The 22,456-nt window shown below is 43.1% G+C and overlaps 1 long non-coding RNA gene across 1 annotated transcript in view; it reads right to left on the reverse strand.

Annotated features, from left to right (window-relative positions):
* Positions 1 to 225: 225 nt before the first annotated feature.
* Positions 226 to 22,456, reverse strand: part of LOC108788002 — a 261,791-nt gene continuing 239,560 nt past the window's right edge. Inside the window, exons 3-4 of the long non-coding RNA XR_001941302.1 lie at positions 5,997 to 6,092; positions 226 to 328 (exon numbers count right to left, since the gene is read on the reverse strand). This is a non-coding gene — a long non-coding RNA (uncharacterized LOC108788002). The remainder of the gene's footprint in view (positions 329 to 5,996; positions 6,093 to 22,456) is intronic.

Below are 22,456 nucleotides of genomic sequence, written 5' to 3' on the forward strand. Positions count from 1 at the left end.
GAATTGCCATTCATCAGAGCTTAAACAATGAACAGTGGGACACACATGGACTCTAACCTTACAACCCCTGCAGACAAGCCTAAGGTTTTTGTTGCTCTATGTACCATTGCTTCACACAAGGATATTGAGAGTTTAAATGAAAAATGGTGGACATGAAACATTTTTGTTAGTAAAGTTAGTGACTTACCGAGTCCTTCACACTAAGACAAGCAGGTGTGACCAACTCCTAAACCTCTGCACAGGACAGGGAGTTGGCCTTGTTGTCTCTTGCTAAGAAGGAACTGGATGGGGCGTTGGCTTGGCACAGAATCCTCTTTGATGGAAGACTCTGTAGAAACAGAGATGACTTATTACAGCTGTGCAGCTCCTTCCATGTGAAGACATTGTAAATAATCTACATTTTTTCACACTATCAAATGTAATTATGGGAAATTTGGTTATAATTTTGGACTCTCACATTAAGTGAAAAGCAACAATCCTTTAGAATTGTACTATACAAAGACAAGAGGTAGTTCGCTTTTCTGTACAGGAGAAGTCTGTCTCATTCATACAGTGCTGGGTCTGTTGGGAAATAGACGTCTGGAATGACTGGTTTCTCTACCTATAGGATTTGCAGTAGAAGGGCCAATTTATGTATAAAAATCCTGAATGATGTTGTATTTGAAACTGCCAAGGAAAAGCCAAAGCATTTGGAGGGTTGTGACAGTTCCCTTATTCCAGGGCTGAAAAGGTACAAAAGTCTGCAATCTGGACCAGACAATAATAGAAAACCCCCAAAAAAGGATGTTAATAGTTCCATCTGGAGCTTTGTGTCTCGCCTGGGTTTGGCAGGTTTCTGTACCTGACTCTCTTGCAAGCCTCATTACACAAGAGCTGCTGACACACACACAAGCTATCTCCTTTCTTCTTTCATCTATGCAATGCCAGATGCTGTCCAGTTTCCAGCACAGTACTGATATCAGCTGTTGGAGTCCTTCCATAGTCCATAGTCTTGCTTTTTTTAAGCCCTGAAGAAGGGGGATGTTTTTGTCTCCCGGGACACATTGGTTGGATTTGTATTTTGGTTGTCATCAGACTTTTAATGAAAGACTCCTATTGCCTTTGGTGCTTCCATTTGACCTAACTAGATGTGGCTTTCTCAATTCAGGTTACCCGCTTTTCACCAGGGAGCCCCTCCCTCCACTGTTTTTGTGGTAAGTACCCAAATCACATCCAACAGGCTTTAATAGTAATTTTGCTGTTTCAGTTGAAAATGTATGTCCAGCACCTCATCTCACCAGGGACCTTTCCAGTCACACATGGCGCTGACACTAATGCTTCCCAATGCCGTTGGCTTCCTAAAGACTTTCAGACTTCATTTTTGGAATTATAAAAGGGTGGAGGAGTTTCAAATTAAAGAGTAACTATGGGCAAAATAAAAAAAAATGACATATATGATGTAGTCTGCCATTAGTATTAATACAACTGTTTTTGTTTTACTGGATCAACCCGATTATTTCCAGAGGATCATGTCAGTAGATCAGTTATTTTTCCACCTCCTATAACACTGGCTGCACTTTAGTGAAATCACTGTAGCGTTGTCATCCTATGGACAGAGGAGTCTTAGAAGGACATGCACGTTCCATCCAGGGGGCACACTGGGTGGTGGTGCACGCTAAAAGGCGCAGGAGGTGGATCATCTCCAACAATGACTCCAGCTCTGGAAGACATTCCACCGAGCTCATTGACATCATTGGTTGCCAGGACACCAGCCAGAGTGTCCCACTCAGCTCCTGGCAACCAGTAACGTCACTGGTTGCCAAAAGCTGGGTGGGATGTCAGCCAGAGCATCCCTGATTGCTAAGAGCTGGGTTGGGAGATGTGAATGGCCCTTACACAACTCCCTGCCCAGCTCCTAGTAACCTGGGAAGCTCTGGACTGTAAGGGGGCAGCAGCCATGCCGCTCTGCCTGCTGCTTCTCCACGTGACCCAAAGAGATGCTACCTGAGGCAAATGCCTCAGGCTGCCTTATTATGGGGATGTCCTTGTGAGAGACAGAAAACAGAAGTGTGACAGACTAAAACAGATGTTAGAGTTCATAAAAAAGTTTGATCAACCATCCAACACGTTTTGGGGGCAGACACAACCCTCTTCCTCAGGGCTTAGAAATGATAAGAATGAAAGAATGGCTCAAAAAAAAATCTGAATTTAAATCTTATTGTAGCTATGGGTAGTTCTCCCAATATTTGTAGCTTGTAGGCAGTGATTGCTGTTTGATCAACACGATTATTAAACTTTTTTATGGACTCTGACATCCATTTTGGTCTGGCACTCTTTGTTTCCTGTGCCCAAGTTGCTCCCAGTACTTCCTAATAGAGACTGTGCATCTTTGATCTACTTAACCATAATCTAATGAGCTACCGACAAACCATATTGGATCTATCGTAAAGGATAGCAAGAGACTCCCCCCATATATTTGTCACTCAGCTCCCTCCTCCTATAAGCATCTTCCTTGCACTGCCGCACTATGATTGGCTCCTTATGCTGCTTCTCCCTCTCCATCACAGAGCTCTGCTGTGCAGATGGTACAGTACACTGCAACAGGCCGATACCCAGTGGCGTCGCCAGGGGAGTGCGGGGGGTGCGGTCCGCACCCGGATGACACCATTGGAGGGGTGACACCAAAATGACTGAGTGCTATTTTGGTGTCACCCCCTCTGAAAAGTGGGGCACTCGGTCAAGGACCAAGAGCCTGACAGTTGCTCGAGAGAGGAGGGGACCCGGCGGCATACCTTATCCCCCCGCGTGACGTCCCCTCCTTTCTTGGTGATGGACGCCGGCAGGTAACAGCGGTATTGTGCGTGGCGTCATCACACACATGCGTGATGACGTCACTGCGGGGTGTCACCTGGTACCCGCACCGGGTGTCACCCCGCCTTGGGATGCCTCTGCTAATACCAAGTTATAGTTACACTGCTTGCATTAAAAGAAAAATAACAACGTATTAATGATTACAGAGCTGCATTCATTTGTGCCTGGAGTTTGGCTTTACATTTTGATTTGGTTATTTCTGCTTTTACATTTTGAGCACTACATTTCCTCTCTTATCTGCCATTACCAGGTTATCTATAGCTTGTAGCAGCATGTTAAAGGAAAAGGGGAAATACAAGTCTAATTGCAGTATTTTATGAAGTGTAACAAAACCTCTGACTCGTGTTATATGGAGTATAATTAAGTCCACCGCAAAGGACACACTGTTACTTATACCTGCAGACCACAGACCATTCATCCAAAACACATCTCGAGGGGTGCTGCATGTTGTTGTGTTATTTAATCCTTTTAAAACATGAAGACAGATTCATGTGCTACCCACTTAATGGCGACTTTATGTTTTTAATGGACATAAATCAGCCTTGAAGTACAATATATTTACCTAATCCCACCCTGCTCTTTTCTAATATCAGCATGTTCCTTGCACAACATCATACCTGATCGGCTCCTTGAGTTGCTCATCCCTCCAATAAATGATTATAGAGCTTCATAAATTTGTGTTATTTATATCTGTCTGGAGTTCAGCTCTAAGTTCCTCCTATGCTTAGCTGCTCTGACAAGTAACACATTCCAAGATCAGATAAATCACAAGCCTGGCCCACCAACTCCCACCTCACTGTTAGCCATTTCTAATATGGGAGACCTCACTAGCCAATGACTATAGTACATACAATCCCTGGAGGTTTGCACCTAATGCTGCGACCTCCATACCTGGAAAATAAAGTGATGTCACTGTAAAATCATACATCTTCCCCATTCTAATGACTGGCCTAACAACTGAACCTCCTGATAATGTTGAATTCTTTATGAATTGTATTAGCATGCAGGTATATGTAATCGAGTGACAACTTGCACATGCCCTGGGCACCACTTGAAGGCGGGTTTCCAGGGCCGGATTTCCCACAAAGCCAACGGAGGCCTGGCCTCGGGGCAGCAGAGAGTAGAGGGGCAGCAGGGGTGTGGAATTCCTATCTCCTGACACCCAGTACATGCAGTTCCGGGCACTGGGCAGGTAGTTGCTTTCTACATTTAACCCTGCTTTGGGCAAGGAGGGCTAAATGTACTGCAGGGAAGCCACCGCATGCTTTGTACAAGTGATCTTGGCGATGTCGTCAAGATCACTTGTATGCAGCCTGCATACAGGGGGGTGCATTGAGGAGCCTGGCATTGGGGCAGCAGAGAGAGTAAATCCGGCCCTGGGGGTGTCGCTCTGCGGGTCAGCAAAAGGAAGCTTTACAACACACACAGGAACCATGGGGAACAACAGTAGCCACCTTCCAGAAGGAAGGACAGTTTCAGCACCAATTCAGAGATGATTTGAGGATCTACAGCCGAGTGATACACAAATAAGTTACATTTTAGTTAATAGTTAAGGTACTTGAATGTATTTTTAAGATTTAATTCCGGAGTTTAGTGTCACTTTAATCTTGCTTTCCGCATGATCAAAAATGCATTTAGCCAAAAAGGCAAAACTGTGTTAAAATCTCCCAATTTTCAAACTCTCATCCCTAACGATGAGCGTTCACTGAACACGGATTCCTCAGCATAAACGTGGACTAATTGGCAAAGTTATATAGAGACGTTCAGACAACATGAGCGACGACTACAACTGTTGTTCGAGCATGAGTGATTTATCTTTCATATTATAGTCTTGTCACTTGGACTTTCTCATTTTTATTAGTACAGATCACTAACAACGTGCCTATTGCAAACAAAACTTGCATTGTATTTCCTTTGTCATTCTTTCGCAGTCTCATACAAGCCTCATCTTGTATAAAGAAATCATTTACACTTCAGATATTTCAAATGTTTTATTGAATGACTTAAAATGCCATTAGAAAGGATAATTGATTGCCTTTACATAGCTAGCACAGATAAATACGGCTCTGGGTAACTTCATTGTTTTGTGTGCTGGATTCTTTGTCTTCCTGTTGGATAATAGAATGGTACTTGCTGAAGCTTAGTCATTAAAGTAGAACTATTGTCACAATAAAAGATGAGCTATATGATGAAATCTGTTAATAACATTAACTGAACTGTAAGAGTTGTTTTCTGAGTCCTCCCTGTAACATAATTTTATTACCTGTTGATCCAGTTTCCTTTGGAGCAATAGGCAGAGTAGGGACATGACTGATGCAGATCAGACCCGAACTAGGAGGGCTAGGTAAGTATTGGAGGGGAGGGCATGTTTTTCTCTGGGTGTGGTAGAAGAGGTCGGGAGGGCCAGCTAGAGTAGTGATAGGTCGGTTTAGCTGTGGGGGGGTGGAGTAAGAGAAGCCATCATATGACATTGTGTAAGATAGGCAACCTCAGGTCAGTGGTGTCACAAGGAGGGTGCGGGGGGTGCGGCCCACACCCGGTTGACACCATTGGAGGGATGACACCAAAATGACTGACGGTCATGGAATGAGCACCCGACAGTTTCGGAGAGAGGAGGGGACCCGACGGCATACCTTATCGCGCTGGGTGACTATCCCCTCCTCTCTCTGCCGGCGTACATCGCCAAGATGGCCGCCTGCAGGTATCAATAAGATTGCCGCGCATGCGATGTTATCGTGCATGCGAGGTGACGTCACGGCGGGGTAACCGCTCCGAGTGACACCCGGCCTCGGGACACCCCTGCCTCAGGTGGGAAAATAAATGAAATTACTCCGGTCCAGGGTCCCCGTTAGTTATTCAGGCCTGTTGTTTTTTGCTACAAGATAGTTTCTACAAGTGTGGAGTTGGGAAGGAAGGACACATTCATTCTAGTTAGAGTAATGGAGCGCTCTTCTGTGTTACTGGTGCATTGGCTATGGAAGATATGTGGAACATAGTTTTCTTCTAGGTCGCTAGGTCGGTCATCAACTGGGCAAGTCACTGGTGGTCACATGCATTGATGAAAAAGGGGCAGAGCAGTATGGAAGTGCCTCTCTTTTACTCATACTGGGGTTTCCTTTTACAGAATAGGATAGGACATCACTCACCTGATGTGTCTGCCATGCACATGAACTCAGGAATCAGGAGCCGCTCGTTAGTGTCATGTCATTCAGTCTGCCAGTATTCCCCAATGGACCATGTACCTGTTAAATAAAAAAATAAGTATTTTAGTCACAGGATCGTCATGTTCATTTAAAGGGAACCTGCCAGCCACATTTAAAGCTGAAGTTTATCTGCTTATGTTTTGCTCTCTCTGACACCCATCAAGATTTTTGACATTTTCATTACATATCTTATTTTAGACCCAATAATGTCCTCACTGGCTCTTTGTTCTTCTCTATGGAATCATGGCTGGCGGGAGGTTCCAGCAAGGGGCTCTTCATAGCTTTTTGAAAACATCACAGCACCTTGCTTCAGTACTTCTCCCGAGATCCCTCAGCCTTGATACAAGCAGTGGGCTGGCTCTTAGGAGGGAGTATGCAAATATCAGAATGCCTTGATGGGTTGATGTCAGTCTGGAGGAGTGGGCATTCTTAGGCAGTCTAGATTTGCATGGAGACTGTACAAGATAATGCTCACATGTTGTGCTGAGCCTCCATAGTTAAAATAACTAAAATCCAATGAAAGAAAAGGGGTGGGACAGTCAGGCTGAGGAGGAAAGGGCTAGATCATGCTGAATGTCCTTCAGTCAGGAAATTAAGTGGTGTCTAAGGAATGAGAGAGAAGGGGCAGGGACAGTCAGACTGGAGAGGAAAGGGCTAGCTAGATCATACTGAATGTCAGTGTGGAAGACTCGGATTACTAGACAGACTGCATTTGCATGCCCACATATGATGCTGAGCCCCTATGACTGAAAGAACTGAAAGCCAATGAATGATAGGTATGGGGCAGTCAGGCTGAGGAGGAAAGTACTGGATAAAGCTGAACGTCCTCCAGGAAATGAGGTGGGCTCTATCTGATTCAAATGCACAACCGGAAGCTCAGAGTGTGCAGTGAAATCAGAGTAAGCCATTTCAGTCCAGGAGAAGAGTCGGTAGAACTGCAAGACTAAAGGGAAGACCGGAGGTCAGCTATAAAATTAAAAAGTAAAACCTCTGCCTAAGACCAGGTACCACAGGCCCCAAGCTTATACCTTTGATAGACCAAAAAACTCTCAGCAGGAATGTGTTTTGCATTTGTTACTAAAGGCCATGTCATAATGGACATTTTGCTGCAGGTGAAACCTCATCAAAGGCAGAATCACTGATGTGCAACTGCCACTTTCTTTAATGGATGACACTGATAGAAATACTGCAGAATATTGATTGCTAACAAGGAAGCAGTGACAGAGCAACACCAGATTCATACTTTCTCCCTCGCTCAGCCATATGCCTATTAGAACTTTCCCCCTACCCCAGTTGACTCTCTAGACTAGATGACCACATCAGGCTCACAGAGGAGAGGTTGAAGGAGACAGTTTGCCCACTCTGTGTCAGAATACATAGAACTGACAAGAAGGAGAGTAGAAGTAGACTGTGACCCCAATTTGGTATGTCCTAGGCTTCTGGTTCCAGCCAATCTTTAACATGGCATATGGGTAGCTGAATGCCACCCTAAAACATGGCCTTTGGTATCTGCTATATGCAGGGGCATATCTACAGATTGTGTAATCCCAAGAGTTGTAGTAGCAACAATAATACGTTTTAGAATACTTGCGTCTGTATTTTTGCAGTACAACAAACCTCATTTCTCTTAGCAGTTTTTAGCTGAGGAGACACTCTTTGCAGCCTAAGGAACATTGCATTAAGCATACCGGGTTAATTTTAGAGCTGGCTAGGAGCTGCAGACTAAGAACAGAGAGCAATAAATCTACACCGCTAAGACAGCTAAACAAATGCTCCTTTCTGCACGGAGAATGAAAAGAGATCTGTGACTAAGGATGATCCTCAAGGCTTCTAAACATCTGACGTCAAGTCTTCTAAACTGGTAAGTCCACAGGAGTACAGGGTCCGTGTCAACGGCAACCTATCCAACCCATATTACATTACTGGATATCCGTCATCTCCACATGCACACATATTTTCTATATTGAATTTGCCCTAACAACCTCTAATAGGGCCCACTTCTACCCCAGGCCCATAGCATTTGCATTTGCTCTTCCTATGCCACTGGCTTGCTGATTTGGGCAGAGTGAAAGCAACACCATAAGAGAAAGTGAGTTGAACTTTAGCTGTTCTTTTACTGGTAACTGAGGAGTCTATTTATAAATGTTCAATTTGGAGGATCAAGAGTTATCAGACACACCACCCACTAGCTCCCTATCCAGGGGAAGCATCCCAATGGCCAGTAAAGCCACCCCTGACTTGACTCAGGAAGGTATGGTGGGGTGGCACTCAGCTTAAACAGAAGATATTTAGTCCTAAAGTAAAGGAAGTCAACCATTAAACTAATGTGACACTAAGGCCCCATTCACACTGATCGATTTATCGCGCAATTTTGGCAGCGATATCGCTCATATTTCCACGCGACATCGCTCTATGTAGCTTCTCCAATCCATTTCAATGGAGCTGTTTACATCTCGCCGCTCAATATCGCTCAATATCGCTTGTCACTCCTACATGACCCCTTTTCTGCGGATTTCAAGCAATTTTGCTCCTGATTGCATACAGCCCAATAGGAAAAAGTCGCGCGACGTCGCGCAATATCGCACATATAAAATCGTGTGGAAAATCGCGCGATTTTCATGTCGCTCAGTGTGAATGGGGCCTAAAGGGCGGATGCCATTCACTCTGCACTAGCACCGCTAGATGACACTGAGGAGCACAGGAATTTCCTATGGTTCGTAGCATGATTTAATGGGGCTAGTGCCATGCAGCTGTATAGCTGGGCAGAATATTTATAAATCAACCCTTTAGTGTCACATGCATCTAAAGCAGCGTTTCCCAACCTTTTTTAAAAGGCAATGTTTAAAAGCATGCAAAATCTCAAATGTCATAGATTTTACGAGGGACTCCACGCAAAAACACGTGGGTTCCCCCTTCACATAGCAGTGCCCCCTTCAAACCAAGATTCCCCTCCCCTTTTACATTAGAGTCAGTCTTTGCATTAGTAGCCCCCTTCACATTAGGAGCCCCCCTTTCTTATCAGAATCCTCCTTTGTTTACATCAGAGTTCCTCTTTTACATCAGGATCCTCCTTCACATCAGTTTTTATTCCCCCTTCACATCACAGTCCCACTACCACAAAATTTTGAGGCATCCCTGAGGATACTTATTTCCCCTGCTCCTCATCTTCATCTAGTGGCCATAATGCAGTATTACATGATAATACATTTGGCTTGCAAATACATACTTATTTCTTATGCTCCTCAACTCCATCTAGTGGTCATAATGAAGTATTACATGACACCACATTCAACTTCAAAATAAATGCGTATTTCCCATGTCCTTAGCCCCATCTAGCTGACATAATGCAGTATTGACAATATATTCAACTTGGAAATACTTATTTATTATGCTCCTCAGCTCCATCATGTGACTTTATTGCAGTATTACATAACAGTACATTTGGCTTGTGAATAAGTACTTAAAGGAGAACTTTGTGGTTAGGGCTTTTCCCCATAGTTCTCCTTAGGGTAACGGGAGGACACAAACTAGCGTCCTCCCGTCACCCTAAGCTCAGTATACTGCGAGCTACAGCTCGCGGTATACTGAGACGCCGCAGCTGAAGCGGATCCCGACAATTATGTCTGGATTCGTCCAGCTGCGTGAGTGACAGCTGGCTCTGCTTATCTAGAGGCAGAGCCAGCTGTACCCGCCCCCTCCCCCGTCCATTCCGCCAGTCAGCGCTGGAGGATCGGAGCGGGGAGGGGGAATCAAGCCCCTCCCCTCTCACGGCAGAGAGCGTGACAGGATCGAGAAGTGAGCGAACACCGGTATGTGTTCGCTCACTTCCCGATCTACTGAGCCGACCTGTGACAGTCTCATTGTCACAGGTCGGCTACAACTATGAGGTGAGTGAAAAGCACTCACCTCATAGTTCTCCTTTAATTCACAGATTCAGTAGAACATTTACAGATATTCGCAAAGCAGAGAGCTGTGAAATGTTTATAAATAGATTCCTTTTTCTGCATCAAAACATATACTGCTGCAATCTGAGATGGACTATAAGCAATGCGGGTAATGCATTACAGAGACAGATTGCATGTATGGGAAAATGTAACTAAGTATTTGTCTTTGTTTTGGTTATATGTCTCTTTTTGGGTCCCAGTACCCTAATCATTTTCTTATGTAGGTCCTTGGACTAAAAAGTTTAAGGAGCCCTCCAATAAACCATTATAAAAAAAACAGCCAACAATAATCTATGCTATGAGATCACACCTCAGCTTACACACGCCTGCCAGGAACTGCATTGGCGGCTGATCTTTTCCTAGATGTCAAGAACCCAACAGGTATTTCCCAGTCTCACTCCAGTGGTGTAACTGAGCTTGGCTAATATCCTCCCTTTACCCTAATGACCTGCAGTTAGAGGTAATTACACAGACTAATCCTCTTTTGTGATTACTTGCTTCGTTATAATGTCAAGTGCAAATGATAAAAATGACTTTTCCACCTCAGTGGTTGCACGCCGTCACTCTTTCATGGATTCGGGAAGGAAGGAGGGAGCGACCGGCTTTTTCGGACCTCGTCTCTCGTTAGAGCAGACGCGGGGGGTTCCTGTTGCTCTGCGGGTGAAGGGAATGCAGGCTAATGTCCTATTTGATAAAGTGGTGCAGTGTCTTAACAAAGAGGACAGGAAGCCATTCAAGATCCTATTATTATTATTTTTATTAATATTCTTATACAGGATTTATATCTCGCCAACAGTTTGTGCAGCACATTATTATTATTATTATTTTAATTATAGTTATTTATATAGTGCCAACAATTTATGCAGTGGTTTTGCATACTGCACAATTCACATCATTTTCTGCCCACAAGGAGCTTACAATCTAAGGTCCCTATACATAAATACACATACTAGGACTAGTTTAGATATGAGCCAAATAACCTTCCAGTATGCCTTTGGAGTGTGGGTAGAAACTGGAGTACCTGGAAGAAACTCATGCAAGCACAGGGAGAACATGCAAACTCCTTGCAGATAGTGTCCTGACCGGGATTCGAACCGGGGCCCCCCAGTGCTGCAAGTCAGAAGTACTAACATTACAATATAAAGGAAGACAGTACAGTTACAATATAACTCAAGACGATATGGTTAGGGGGGCCCTGCTCGTGAAAGCTTACAATCTAAAATACAAATTCCTGAGAAAAAAAAGGCTTTATACTATTCAACTTTCATTGCATGTGAGAAGGCTAATTTCTCACTCATATAATGTTTACGGTTCGGCAAAAATAATGTATGCAGCTTAGTAAATTGGCAATTATTGTGTATTATTATGTTTTTTAAATAAATACATATATGCAAATGAATGCATTAAATCATTAAGTGTATTTTTTTACATACTATACACCCCATCACCCTAGGCTCAGTATACCGCAAGCAGTAGCTCGCGGAATACTGAGACGCTGCAGCTGAAGCGGATCCCGACAATTGTGCAGGATCCGCCCAGCTGCGTGACTGACAGCTGTCTCTACCTATCTAGAGGCAGAGCCAGCTGTCCCCGCCCCCTCCCCCATCCGTTCCGCCAGTCAGCGCTGGCGGATCGGAGCGGGGAGGGGGGGATCCAGCCCCTCCCTCTGCCGTGACAGGATCGAGAGGTGAGCGAACGCCGGTATGTGTTCGATCACCTCCCGATCTACTGAGCCGACCTGTGACAGCACCCCCCCTCATAGTTCTCCTTTAAGCAGCTAAAGAATCTGAATTCTACTTGGCAGTCTACTGTAGAACAGAGCTCAGAGAACTCAGAGAGGGGGAGTGAGAAACAGCACAAGAAGCCAATCAGATGTTCTGCAGTGGAAAGGAGCATGCTGATAAGCAGAGGGAGCAGAGTAACAGATAGATTAGCTCATTAGTGTGCTGCTTCTCCTTTTACTGTGCAGTTGCCGGCTGGGGGGTGGGCCAAGACCTGTAGTTGAAAGTGGCACCAGTGCAGAGAAAGATCAGGTTCTCCTCCCTGCTAGACAGGCCTGTGCTGTCCACATCTTAACTACTCACCACATCACTGACATTATATGGAGATCAAGATACATTTCTTCGGTTTGCACATAAAATAACTGATTAAGAAAATGCATTATAAAAATAATAATTATATAATGTATTTATTAACTGTAAAATGTATTTGTAAGCTGACTGCACTCCTTTTAGTATAAAGAAAGTCTGAAAACAATGTTTGGAGGCTTTTTTTTGTACAGGGGTCGTACTGACAGTGACAACACAGAGTGGGGCCCTAATTGGCTCCTAAACACACAAGCTTGAAGTTGAAGTTTACTCTGCTTATACAGTAAATATATGTCTTTCCTGGTTCCCCTGGTATTCAGGACCTCCACCAAACTTGGAGTCCAATGCCACCCTTACCGCTTAAGAAGTAAAATGGTAGTTCTACTTCTAACCCTAGCACACCCTATCCAATAGGCATGTGCAATGTGTTTAGTTCCTAATCAAATTCGGACAATTTTTTAGACATTCGGACATTCGGACAAATTTCCGAATCCAAATACATCCGAATTTCTCCGAATCAGAATTTCAGTTTCCAAATTTCCATCCGAATTTCGTTAAAAAAATTAAACTGAATCGGACATGTGACTTTTCTGGCTTTTCTGTGTTTTTCGGTTTAATGCGTGCGAATGGGTCTGAACACAAATTTTTGTTATGGCAACCTTGGAGCCATATACAGAATATACATATAATCCTAAAGCTGAAGCTCCCAGACACGAATGGCATTCGGGATCCATATTTCCGAATTACATTAGGGAGCTCCCAAATGTCATTCAGGTCAGGGAGCCTCAGCTTTGGTAATATATGTATATGGCTCACAGGCCCGGATGGCATTCTTGATCCAAATTTCCGAATGGCATTCGTGTGCTCCGGAATGCCATTTGGGTCTGGGAGCCATATGCAAATATTACTAAAACTGAGGCTCCCAGACCCAAATGGCATTCCGGAGCTCCCAAATGCAATTCAGAAATTTGGATCCCGAATACCATTCAGGTCTGGGAGCCTCAGCTTTAGTAATAATATCTGTATATGGTTTTCTGTGGTATTCGCAACGAAAATTCGTAAACTCCGAATCTGAAATCCCAAAAAAATAAGAAACTAACGAAAATTCAGATTTTGTCCGAATTCGAAACCCGAACCAAATTGAATTTCGGATCTGAATCCTAAATCCTGAATCCCGAAATAAAATGTCTGAACTGAACCAAATTACCAATATTGCATAAAAGGTTTTGGCTGGAACTGGCCCTTTAAACTATTTTGATAAATCCCATTTAGATTTCCAAACTTTATATTTTGATGTAATTCTACTCCATCCATGGTGCTCTCACCTCCTCCAGAAGAATATAAAACATTCATTGTTCATAAATAGAAAGCAAAATAACAGATGCGCACACACCAGGCATAATATACATTTTTATTTGTATTCCAGCATTCATAGCTATCTCTGGTGTTCTCCTTTAATGTATCCCACTTAAAATTACACGCCGTTGACTTGCAGTGACTCACCAGCACAAGAAAGAGTTTTAGTCATTCTGATCACAATGCTCTATACACTGAGAAGCCATCAGCCTATGAAGTATCGTTCTCCCCTATGGCAGGAATTTCATAGCTGGGTATAGAGTACAATATGTAAATGGAATTGGGCCCAAGACCACACATGGGAGGTTCAGGAGCTGGCTCTATTAATACACTGCAGCATATGGTAGAGAAATCATTTTCAGTAAGCTGATCCAGAAACTGCTGTATAAAAATTCTGCATTTTTCTGCTTCCTGTGCATAGGAAAATTGTACGGCTGCAGAGCTGAGACAAGGAGCAAACGTCATGGCTGTTGGGATGTATGAAAGGGCACACCTAATGCAAGGACAGTCCTGCCTTATATTAATCAATTGTACAGCCATTAGTTTTTTATTTTGTTTTCTTTTTATAGAGATTTGAACAGTTTAGGTCTTATATTGTTCTGTGGATTGCCCTGCCCGCGTACACATATCCTTTTGCTAGATTAGTAGAGACATTATACTACGTTAGCCATTGATTACTAAAGCACCAATAGAGTTTAGGTGATAACCTTTATTGGCTAACTTGAGTAATTAGAGATGTAAGCTTTCAGGAACCATTAGGTCCATTCTCAAGCTTTATACAACTCAGCAAATTGTAAGCAAGCTTGAATAAGGGACTTGACAGGTTCCAAATTCTTGCATCTTTAATAACCGAAAAATGACCCTTGCAGTGGGCTCCCACCAGCACTGCAAGACAGTTTTAGGCTATTAAAGCCAATAGTGTACCTTTAGGGAGAATGGAGCTACCTCCAAGCATGGCCGGATTTCCCACGGCCTTGGGGCAGCAGGGAGTAGAGGGGCAGCAGGGGTGTGGAATTCCTATCTCACAATTGCAGTTCTGGGCACCGGGCGGGTTGTTTTTCTCTATATTTAGCCCTGCTTTGGGCAAGCAGAGTTAAATGTACAGCTAAATGTACAGCGGGGAAGCCACCGCTTGTTTTGTACAAGTGATCTCGGTGATGTCGCCGAGATCACTTGTATGCAGCCTGTAGGTCTGCCATTCTCCATGGGGGTGGGGTTGGCAGGAAGGGGGGCGCATTGAGGAACCTGGCCTTGGACAGCACAGAGAGTAAATCTGGCTCTGCCTCCAAGACGTACCTGCTCTCAATGTATACGTTACTATATATGTTCTAAGTTGGGAGCCCCACTAGTTTAGAGTTAGGGGCCACACTTTTTACACAGGTGCCTTAATATAACACTGTGGCTTCACGTATATTTGCAAATGTATGCAACAACAAAAAATAGTTTTCGTTCTATGTCCCCCTTTGAAGGGTTTTTTCATCACTTCCTCTCCTGACTGCCATAAAAACCAGAGAGAGGATCCAACCATTCTCCAATTTTTCCAAAAGAAAATAAAACATTTTGGCTGGAAATGGATTAAAGCCTAATGTGAGTATATTTAAAGTGTATCTACAGCCAACACATTTTTAATACAGTTTTGGATAGAGTAAGGATATGGTTCCAAGCCCGATCATTTTTTTTGTCTGTCTTTATCTCGCTAGGGAGATTTCCTTTCACTTCCTTTCCCACTGACCAATGGTTAATAAGAGGTTAAGTATGAACAATGTCTGTGTGTTCAATAAACTTTACTCCATACCCTTTAATTAATCACTTTAATAAATTAAAATAAATAAATAAACACTATAACACCCTGTATCTTGCAGTCTTATTCTGGTCCTTCTTTGGGTGCCCACATTTCTGCCTGATGATGAGGACTCTTCCTATTGGCTTGCTATTGGCAAAGTCCTCTCAGGTGTTAGGAGCATGTCTAATGCTTCTCTGCCTGTTACAACCTCCCAGCTCCTTCTGGCGGTTGCCTGTTGCCACTGCAACTCTTCCAGCCTTTTTGTCAGTTGTGGGCTAATAAGCTTGGCCATACACCTTCAGCACTTCTCCATCAGCTCTGGGCTAATGAGCCTGGCCACACATCCCTCGGCCTGGGGATTGGTTAGTGGTGCTTCATTTAAGCATCACAAGACCCAGGCTCTGGGCTTGTGATAGTTCTGTCTAGTGTATATCTTGACCTTGTATTGTAGTCCTGTCTTGTATCTTGAGTCCAGTTCCCATCTTGCATCCTAGCCCTTCTGGAATCCTGTATCTGTCTTGTTTCTAAATCCTGTTCCTGTCTTTATCTTGTAACCTGTTCCTGTCTTTTATCTTGCTACCTGTTTCTGTCTGTATCTTGCTTTCTGTTTAGTTCTTGTGTCTTGTCGCCAGTCACTACTACTGCTTAGCACCTGGGGACTGCCAGCAGCATTTATAGTAGGAGTATATAGCCCATGTCATGGGGGCATTTGAGTACCGGTAGGCACACTTGGTTTATGGGAAAGGTGGCTGCTAGAGGTGAAGAAACTCATCACTATATACTATGTCTAGAGTGTCTGCATCCGGTCCTGAAATCAGGTTCATGAAGACTCAGTGGCAGCCTGATGATATCACGGAGAAGGGTTGCTCAGAGGTTAGCCCAAACTATAATGGTGGATCACCAGTCTTTATGGACAACAGGTGAAGGCAGACTCAAGTGAGCAAAAAGGGGCTATTTTTTAAAATTAGTATGTGAGTAGGTGTCAGCCAGTTGGGTGGGAGGGATTGAAAGGGTGATATATCCAGAGATGGGCTTTAAGTTTGTTAAATTCAGATCTCTCTTTCTGGGAGAACATTTTTTTTCTCATTTCCTTAATTGTAGCAAGAATCTTTTCTACCAAAAGCTTGAATATTTTCCCTGCCGAGCTAAGAACAATGCTGGGAGCATCTAGCACATTCTTCCAGCGAAATGTACAACAAGTTCACCTTTGTAAAGATTTATCCCGTCAAACCTTCTCACTATGTAGAGTTGTATTGTGAACTTATGCCATCAAACAAAGGGTATCTCTACAAACAGCACACCGAAATCATTTTATTCCTCGTCTTACAAAGAGAAAATGTGGTATTTTATTGTGTATGAAATATGCTCTTTGTCATGGGAAGTCAGGGCTTCCATAAGCCAATCCGTCTCACATGGCAGATATACTTTGTAAAAATAAAAATACAACTTTATAAAGAAACAAGAGTCTATAAAATCTTCATGTGAGAAGAAAGCTCAATCTAAATGCACATTGGATGGTAGGATGTTCACTGCTGTAAATTAGAGGGTATTCAGAAGTATTATTATTGCTTGTAACAAAAAAGCACACTCAAAATATCAGTAAAAGCAGAACTTTGTCTACAAAATAAAGCATTAAATTGTGCAGCAGCTTTAGTTTGCCCAGTGCTATGCCCTGCAGGGGGTCCACTTCTCTACTACATGGTGCTCTTCTTTTGGGGTGAATGATGGGCAGTATCATTCAATATATTTCCTGTGAGTCCAGGGTGTCATGAGCTGGCCCTGGTGGTGCAGCATCACACCAGCCTTGGCCAGAATACTACTGCACTGAACACTGCTCACATGTCATTACATGAGTGCCATTCAGGGCAGAGATAAAGACCACCTCCCACCAAGGATGGACAAGATGGACACGTGACATCAATGGACCATCAAGAAAACCATTAAAGAAAATGTATGTATATTTGTATTTATTTAGTTTAAGTGCTTTTAAAGGGGTGGGGATTATCTGCTTTAAAGTGACATTAAACTCGGGAGTTAAATCTTAAAAATGCATTCAAGTACCTTAACTATTAACAGAAATGTATCTTATTTGTGTATCACTCGGCTGTAGATCCTCCAATCATCTCTGAATTGGTGCTGACACTGTCCTTCCTTCTGGAGGGGGGCTACTTTTGTTCCCCATGGTCCCTATGTCCATGTGGTATGACTACCACTGAAAACCGTATACAGATAGTAATACTAAAGCTGAATCTGCCACACCTGAATGGCATTCGGGATCCGAATTTCCGAATTGCATTTGAGAGCTCCTAAAAGCCATTCGGGTCGTGGATCCATATACATATATTACTAAAGCTGAGGCTCCCAGACCCAAATGGCATTCAGGAGCACCGGAAATTCGGATGTGCCCGAATGTCGGAATTTGGGGAAATTTGTCCGAATTTTGATTCCGAACGAAGCGAATCGCACATGTCTAATAACCCAAGTATGCAATACGCAGAAAACAACATCCATTGGATCTGCTGCACAATCTGTCAAATGCTTCAAGTCAATCCTATTTCTCCCCTCTATATGGTTATTATGTGTTCCCCTTCACACAGCATATGAAACATATATTTTTACAAATATTATTTTACATTTTGGATGTTTTGTTGCAGCAGGCAACATGGCTGAATCTGGGTTTTTCACAGTGATCTGCCCTTACAGAAAGACTTAGGACTGAGATTTGAAGATTGGGTTTCTCTCATTAGCTTCATTAACATACAATGCGGAAGCAAGGGTTGTAATCCTTTAAAGTGGATCCTTTACCCCCTTTGACTAAAAATCATATCAGCATACAGCTCTGCGTGCTGATATGAAATCACCTTACATTCATTAACTAAACAAACATATTTTTATTTTACTTACTTTTTCTTTTTTTCAATTTCTGGTCACAAATGATGTAATCTGTGCCCAAGCATTGCATCCTGGGAGGGTTACATCAGCAGACCATTACTGGGAAATCTCATCTGTAATCTTACAAGATCTCAGGGTAAGGCTTTTTCTTCAACTGAGATGATGTACATGGTCACATGTCCTAGTAACATGTGCCAGATTTCCAGGAAGTAAAGTGAGATATAGTAACCTGCCCTTAGTTATAATGGCCACTGTCAGAAGAATGGGAAAGAAAAGAAAAATAAGATATGTAAAGAATAAAAAGCTGGCAATTATCTAGAAGTATGTGTTTGTAGATTGTCATTACTACACATTTCTAAAGGTGCCTTTGTTGTTATTTTGAAGATATGGGTAAAGTTCCTCTTTAACCCGTTATTAGGATAGGCAGTGTTTAAATCTAAAATGCACAAACCCCTCACAACCCCTCTTAACATTACAAAAAAAAAGAGAAGCAAGTCGAAATTTTACCCCTTAAGGAGCCAAGAAACCCTGACCCAAATAAAAGCAATATTTTTATTATCTCTCTCTCTCTCTCTCTCTCTCTCTCTCTCTTTCAATTGTTTTTATACGTTTATCAGTGCTGCTGATCTCCTGCATCCACTTCCTGTCTACATGCACACCACAAAATGGGTGCATGGCATTTTCTAGGCAGAGTTTCTTGATGACGACAACAGCGGACAATGCCTGTGTAAGGTCTATGAGCCACAAAAGTGGCCGCTCAGGCACCGTATTTAGCTATTTGCCTGGAGTTAAACAACCTCTGTAATACAGAGCCCCTGCGTAATAAACTGCGGTACATTTTCATATTCTTCCTACCAGTGTGCCTTTAAGGCATGAGCAATCCATTCATAATATATATTTTCTGTTTTCACAGCTCCTCTCATGTGTAATTATTGTCGCTGATACATTGTGCCGGACTCCCATTTGCGTATTCAATTAATCTCGCCATGGAATTCCGGGAGGTTGCTCTTAATGAAAGGAGAGTTCTGGAGACTAAACACAATGTTCTACAGGCACCTGCGGGGAACAAACATTACAAGAGCCTCTGTAATGAGTCAAAAACATCTGCCTGTAGGTCAGCGTAGAAGTGATGAGGCTCGGTGCAGACCGTTCACTAGATAATGCAGGCAGTTAATTCAGTGTCTCATTGTCCGTAAGATGCTCACACTGAGGACATAAAAATGACAGATTGCCGGGAAAAAGGGTTCTGGATTTTATTTTTCATTTTTAAAAAGATGGTTTCCAGACCATTTATTTAAACAACAACATATCTGCATTTCATGTATTTTATGCTTGTTATTTACCTATCAAATAAGTAAAACAAATCACCAGCACTTCTGAGTTCCAAAAATGTCAGACCTTGTTTATTGACATTTGCCTAAAGAAGGAACCGTTGTGCATTCTGAAGCGTTGCCATACATTGTGAGACCTGATTGGAAGTCAATAAACAAGGTCTGACATTCTCGGAACTCAGGAGTGCTTATTACTGATCTGGCGGTGGCGCCATCCGCAGTCACTGCAGCACCCATTATCCACCCCTTGGATCCTTTTCGGTTAGGAGTGCAATGGGCTATTTACCTATGAAAGCCTCCATGGATAGACATCCAAAAGCCCTGAGAGTGCTGCTGGATGCCACCATCTTGGATGTGTTGTCAGCAGCCCCAGCAGACTCAGAGCTGTCACTCTATAACACTCTCCATCGCTCATCCCTCGGCAGCTACATAAAAGGTTATGTAGGTAAGTAAAGGGAGAGACCAAGGAGCTGTGCCAGCACAGAAAGTAATTGGACACTCCCAGAAGAGAGGAGGGCTATGGTGCGCATAAAGGGAGGGGGCTGTTCTAGGAATTGACTCTCCTGGAGCACATCCACGATATTCTAATTATTCAAGTTTCACCTGTAGAGCCAACAGTTTACAGAGAACCTGACAAAATCCATTCACTGATCTCCCGTGGGTAGTATGAACCTGTAAGTGCTCAGTTCTGCGCACTGCCAGTTTTGAAGATGTCAATCTCTGGCTGGAAAAAAAAAGAAGCTGATTGAGCATTATCTGTGCTTGATTATCTTCAACTGAGTGCAAAGGGGACATTAGAGGTCTAGTAGACCCCTGATGTTTCTTTAAGCAAGCATGTCACTTACAGGAGACCTGTAAGTGAAAGTAAAACTGCAGCAGAGAAAGATAAGATCTTCTCTCCTGCCAGACAGGGCTGTGCTGTGTGGCAGAACTGTGTAAATTTCAAGACTGGATAGAAAAAATTACAAATCCTTTGTCATGGAAACAGCTCCTATGTGTGTATTCATATCTGTGCATTTAGCTGTTTTTCTGGAATCCAGCTGTAAATTTGCCTGACAATAAAATTAAAGCAGGAGAGTGATTTGTAAATTCGGTTGTATGTTTTCTGACCATTTACATTCTCTGACCCAGTCAAAGGAAAAGCTTTTCTGGCTATTAATCTGACATCTACGTGATATGACAGACTGTCAGTCGCCCTGCCCCGCATATGTGGAACTTGCCCAATATTTATGCATTTTAAATACAAATCTGACAAGTCTCCACGACCTTCAAATCGCTACAGAAAACTCTTTCAATTGACTTCATGTTTCCGTGTGATCCCTAACCCCTTGTCTGCGGCGGGAGGTCTGCGCCGGAGCTGAGGTCAGCCAGACATATGAAGTGCAAAACGGCAATGGAATTTCAAATCTCATAATTAGCAGGGAACGTTGGTGTCAGACAGCATTAGGGGGCGTGAGACGCTCCGTACACAATGTACTATAACAGGCTTGTTAGTGGTGCAAAAGGTGAGCAGCTGCTATTTTTCCACTGGCTGGTGGAAGGAAGTAAAGCTGCACTCTCCATCTTTTTTGAGATGATAAATAGTACAAATAAAGGATTTGTCCACCCAAAAGTGACACCTTAGCCATAGATACGATTGAATGGACTGAGTCACCTGCTCTTATAGATTATATGGTGAAACCGTTGCTCACGCCTGACCCTTGCACCTATACAGGCTTTATGGTGTTGGATGAGAAGGCCCAGCTCCCAATTGGTGTTCCAATTCATTGCCAAGGTGTTCAGTAGGGTTGAGGTCAGGGCTCTGTGAAGGCCACAAGAGTTTCTCCACACCAAACTCATCAAGCCACTTCTTCATTCCCCATCACCCAGCTTCTTGATTGCCCGGGAATCCGGCTCTATGCTGTTTGACCGGCTCAGTGCTGATTAGCCGGGATGCTGGCCTCTAGGGATGCACCAATACCGTTTTTTCGGTATCGGTGCATTCGGTGCATTCGTTTTTTCGAGTATGAGTACCGATATTTATCTTTCGGTTCTCACTGATACCGAGTAACGATTCCGGTACTTCCGCTAGCAGGGACCTGGCTTCCAGGCCAATCAGGAAGCCAAGCGGCAGGTAATGACCAGGCTAGATAAGGTGAGAATATCTTCCTTATTTTGGTCCCCTAGAGAAAAACAAGCACTTAACCCTTTCAGGGCATGGATAGCCCCACTGCAAGGGTTAGTTTTTACAATTCCTGGAGACCCCAATGCCACCTACCAGTATAAATTCACTCCCCACCACTTAGTACACACCCCATGTCACAATATTCCCGTCCACCCTTGACTCCTATCTGCCCACCGATTACCCCACTGACCCTTCAGTCTGGGAGCGCCTGGCTTGGCGCCCTTCTGTCTTTTTAAAGCCTTGCTCTGGCATAGTTAAATGCTGCCAAGCTCGAGCAAAAATAAACTTCACACAAGCTGAACAAGTAAGCCTGCGTACGTTATACATCACATGTGAACAATTCACTACCTTGGTCTTTCTTTGAAAAACCTCCATTTAATTATAACCACAGCTTTGATATCACGCTGTTACATTGTGCCTTTACCTATTCACATAGGTAAACAAACACTCTCTCCTAATGCAACACTGTTTCCATTTAGAATATCCGTCTTTTGAGAGCTCAGTTCAGACCATATTTTATTCCTCTGTTCCTGTTCGGGTAACTTCTGTAATTGACAAAATTCATTCTACTTATTAATGTGCTCTCTGATTTTCCTACATTCACAAAAATGTTTCTTCTATATGTATTTTTAGATGGGTTTGAGTTCCTGTGATTTCTTATGAATGCTTTGGTTGCTACATTTTATTAATACATTCCAATCAAAAAAAATCTGGAATATGAAGCGTGATCATTTAAGACAATATTCATTATAGTCAATTAATTAAATGTAAAGATTGTACACAATTAGTATGTCATGCTTTTTGACTGTATGAGACTCTATGTGCCATCAACAATTTTACGCAGCA

The sequence above is a fragment of the Nanorana parkeri genome, unplaced genomic scaffold (genome assembly GCF_000935625.1).
Source record: "Nanorana parkeri isolate BGI_ZX_2015 unplaced genomic scaffold, ASM93562v1 scaffold297, whole genome shotgun sequence".
Lineage (NCBI taxonomy): Eukaryota > Metazoa > Chordata > Amphibia > Anura > Dicroglossidae > Nanorana > Nanorana parkeri.